The following is a 5,060-nucleotide window of genomic DNA, read 5'->3' as shown; positions in this document are numbered from 1 at the left end:
AAGCACCACCGCACCACCTCACTCTCCGCGCCGTGGCACCACCACCTCCCCGCGCCGCCACACCCTCTCCAACCACCTCCCTCCTTGGGCCACCTGCCCCCGCGTCAGCCAGCCACCGAATCTGCCCCATCACCATCCTCCCACGACTACCCGATGACAGATCCGGTTGTAGCCGTCCTGGGGGCGTTAGCAATGGCCGACTCCAAGGATTGGAGGGGTTACGTTGAGTTTGGGGGTCGCCGGAGACCCACCCCTCCACCCCTGCCCAGATCAATCAGGCGCGTGCCGGTTCTTGCTGCCCACCCCTCCGCCGCCGCACGAGTCGTGCGGTTGACTTTTTTTGTTTTTGCTACAGAAAACTTCAATGCACCGTGAGGGATGGCTTCGGGGCTCATCCGACGTCCTCCGGATGCGAATGTTGAAGTCCCTCCCCTCTCTTCCACTACGTTGCCTGATTCCCTCCAATTCCTCTATTTGGCAGGTCTGGCAGCACTCCCGCATCGATGCAGCTCACTTCGTCCATATGGGTGTTTTTTTGGATCGAAATGCAGCTCACTTCGCCCAGTTTCCGGAACAGCATGAGCGTGCGGGCGTCCCTGCCCTGCAGCCAGGCGACAGCACCCGTGCAGTCCACAAACGAGGCCGTGAAGTTGAAGAGCGACCGGTGAGGTGGCCCTTTCCAGCGAGAAAATCATGCAGTGCTGTCGAGTGTGGCGTGCAGTGCAACTCGCCTCGGCGTGCAGTCTACGGCTCTCACCTGCAGCTCTCTCCTACACTTCTTGTTTGCACGCGGCGGGAGACAAGTGCACTGCACTATGGTGGCCGGCCGCATAATTATTTCTTTAGTAGTTCATCTTTGCTGTTTGTTTTAGTTTCACCATGTTTGTGGTTCCCTTATGGCATCTCGTAGTACGTATTGCATATACATGCAGTTTTTTCTAATGCGAAGATAACAATATAATGGTGTAACAGAAAAGTTCTAGAACAAAAGAACACAAATAGTTAAAATAATGCAGTTCACTAGTCTTGTCTACTAGTTTGGACGTAGTAATAGAAAAGGTTTACCGGAGGGCTGATGTGCCCGGCAGCGCCGCCATGCAGTTCGCTGGCGATGCCAGAGATGCCGCGGACGCGAGCGGTTGAGATGGCCCTGGTGTGCCGCTCAGATGGGCGGCGTGCACAATTCAGTTAGAAATTTTCTTTTTTAAAACTATTCAAGGATATGTCCAAGCTGGTGCAGGTTTCTGATTTATTGCAGCTCGGTTGGTCCCCAAAATACAGTTCTGCTGATCCTCTATTGCAGCTCTGGCAGGTGCTAGTGCTGATTTTGTTGTATGTATGTGTGTGTGGCTGCGTAAAACAACTGATGGATGTATTGTGCCCATGAACATCATCAGCGACCATAGACAGTGGCGCAATATAGAAAGTACTTTGGTTGGTTCGACCGTGTAGTACTTTGTGTTTTTGTGCGGTTCACTTGTTCTTTTAAAAAATCAAAATAATGTTGGTGGGAGGTAACATTCTTTGATGCAATGTAATTTTTAATGCACCCCATTTGCCCTTTTCATGCAGCTCACTAAACATTGACCATGTAGTCTAGTTGAAACTAAAAAAACTCAACAGAAACCAAAACATCTTGAAGAAGTTCACTTCTTATCTGATGTGGTTCACTCGCTCAGTCTCTGCGGTCCACTTATTAGAAAAAAAAAGTAATTTTTTTTTTATAAAATGACAAAAGAAATCTTGAAAGCTCACTTGACTATCTGATGCAGTGCAGTTTTTGGTCTGAAGCAGTGTGTTCATGTGTCTTATGCAGAAAACACGACGATTTTGGTCTGGCGAAAAACAGAGTGTCTGTGTTTCGGTATTTTTAACATTACTCTTAAACCATAAAGAATTAGAGATAGCATTCTACATGAAAAAGTTGCGTCTTGATGATACCTTTCTAACGACGTAGCGTTTGGATCATTCCGACGAGCGGTTTTAGAAAAATTACAAAAAACAGTCGTTGCCACTCGTCGTCCATCACATGATTTTCAAAATTTACTAAAAACCGTAAGAAATCTCAAAAACATTTCAACATATGAAAGTTGCGCCTTGTCCGTAGCTTTCCAACGGCATATCACATGCCTCGTTTTGACAAACGGTTGAAAAATTGGAGCGAAAACAGTACCTAAAACTTGATTTTTTTTGAAAAACAAAATTCCACGATTTAGTAAAATTAAAACTGCTCTTAAACAGTAATGAATTAGAGAAAGTAATAGATATGAAAAAGATGCGTCTCGACGATATCTTTCCAATGGTGTATCATTTCCTTCATTCCGATAAGTGGTTTAAAAAACGGAAAAATACGCTCACTGCCACTCGTTGGGCGCCCACCATTTTCAAAACTGCTCTTAAACCGCGATAAATCTCGAAAAGTGTTCAACATGTCAAAGTTGCGCCTAATCCATAGCTTTTCAACGGTTATTATATGCCCCGTTCTGACAAACGGTTAAAAATTAGAGCGAAAATAGTACCGAGAAAACACAACGTGCTGTTTTTTTCGACACGAAGTTCACTAGTCTCTGTGTTGCAGTACCTTTGCTACTGAAAGTGCAGTGCCCTCGCATTGAGCATGCAGTACGGAAGTGTTATCAGAATAGTTATTCTGCTAATATTAGCAGAATAGACCGCCAAGTCTACTGAATATGAAAGAATTGAACATATTGTAGACTTAATTAAATAGCACCTTTGACCTTGTAGCTATTCCATCGCAATTTTTTAACTCTGCTGAATGAAAGCAAGTAGTTCCCAATGGCCGGCTTAAACTGGAAGGTTAAGCCGTGACTTCAAATTGTAGTGCTAAAATCCGCATATGTAGCCCCCAAGGGCCGGCTTAAGCTGCATAGCTAAGCTGGGACTTATCACCATACTTATGAACAAATCCTCATATGTAGCCCCCATGAACCGATTTTCGTTTAAGAAACTAACCGGCTCATAAAGATTTGCCTTTAAAAAAGAGCAATACAGATTAGCCCCGAAGTGCCAAGTAAAATGGTTGTATTATGCTTGGGACAAATAAGATGATTAAAATAACCACACACTGCCGCTTAATCTCTTTGTCTCGCAGGCTGAATTAAATATGAAGGAATCCCAAGTGGTGGATCTGCGGTAGAACATCCAAACTCAGCAATCTGAAACTTCCAAGGCCAAATCAGAACTGAAAACCACTTTGGAAGACATTGAGAAGTTGAAAAAGGATTTCAATGCTAAGAGGAACAGCTGGGATATGGAGAAGGCGACTCTATTGAAAAGAGCTGAAGATGCAGAGGCTGCTCTTAAGCCGGTGACTAACGAGTTATCCGGTCTGAAGCGTCAAATTAATAGCAGGACATCCGCCATCTTTGGTAAGTAACATTATACTTCAATCTTTCACCACCAACATATAATAACCCTCAGCCAATTTATCAATATCTTTGCCAATGCAGGTTCCAGAAGCTCCAACCTTGGTGAAGATATGTGTGTGAAGCTTAAAGCTGTGTATACCCTTGTGGAACAGTTATACACCGGCGCTCAACGGGCTATATCCGCTATCTCACATAAGAAGCAACCACCTTCACTTATCAAGGAAGTGCTGGAGAAATTTTCCGTGCTGCCTCAAAGAGTTGAAGAGCTAAAGCGATCAGCGGCCAGAGCTGGTGCCATCACCGTGCTGAGTCGGGAAAAGGCATGGCAGGCAGAACTGGACCCAAAAAAGTTGGCCACCGGCTGCCCAAGCTTGAAAGAGGACATGCCTCCCTTCGAAGCAGCAGATTTCACCAAATGTGTAAGGGAAATGCGCCCTTTAGCAAGCAAGCTAGCTGAAGAGACTGACTTGTCAAAATGTCAGGCGGCTTACACCAAAGAAAACTCAAGGGTAGCAGCACCGGTTCATGATGTTGTGGATCTCATCCCACCAACACGTAAGCACACCTTCGCTCCCGATATTGACCCGTCGACCCTCATAGATGATGAAGCTGTATTGAAAGCTTTGACTGGGTTTAACTGGGCCACATCTGACTTCCAGATGACAGGCGTGAAGAGCCGGCGCAGGATGACCCGGAATCCGCAACCCGCCAGGACCATGAGAACTGACCAAAGGGTCGGTTTGCAAACTACCACATAGAATTTGTGCATAGAAAAACACATATTCTTTTGGGCCATCTGACGCCTTGTAATAGGCTAGCTGAAAACAATGATCTGCCATGCCATCGTGCATGTTTATTTGCATAATACATTAAACCACCGATCTGATGCTAAAGATCTACTGCTTATGCTCATAATATTATCAATCACATAGGTCATGTTATCATATTCCCTGCACACAAGTAGAGAACATGTGCCCTGGCGATTCACACCTGGTGGGTCATGATGTCCCATATAAATTTTTTCTGGTGACTTTAAAGTCTATAACTAGGGCGAGTTATCAAAGCTCGCCTATTCATCCCACAATAAACAAACATACCTGGAAGATTGCCTCAAATTGCCGGCTTATATCACCGCATCCAGTGAGGGTGACAACCCAACACTACAAAAAAGACATATCCGTGACATTTTGGGCCAAACAATTTTTTTTCTGTCATACTTATGACACCTCTATGACGATAATTGCGACAAAACCCGATATCATCATAAATGTGGTGGGGTCCTACTTCTATGACAAAAAATCATGACAGAAAATGGGCTTTTCGTCCTGGGCGGGCCGGAGACGCATCTGCATGACATTCTTTGGGCCATCCATGACGGAAAAAACCGTGGTAGAAGCGAGGGCGCGGAAAATATCGGGGAGTCCCCGGTTACGGTGGGTGGTCGGGGGCCGAGCGATGCGCGTTTCTCTCGTAGGTACGCGTGTGTGTGTGAGGCGTTGTGCTCTAACTGAACCCGAGTGAGGCGTTGGGCTCTAACTGAACCCGAGCGATTGCACTGCAGGCTACGCGTTACTGAACCCGAGCGATCGATCGATGGCTCTTAACTGAACTCGATCGAGCGGTTCCTTCGCTACTGCTGCTAACCGAAGCCGATCGATGCTGCCTCTAGAT

The sequence above is a fragment of the Triticum dicoccoides genome, chromosome 6A, assembly GCF_002162155.2.
Source record: "Triticum dicoccoides isolate Atlit2015 ecotype Zavitan chromosome 6A, WEW_v2.0, whole genome shotgun sequence".
Lineage (NCBI taxonomy): Eukaryota > Viridiplantae > Streptophyta > Magnoliopsida > Poales > Poaceae > Triticum > Triticum dicoccoides.
The sequence above is the reverse complement of the archived record's forward strand: the minus strand, read 5'-3'. Positions refer to the sequence as shown.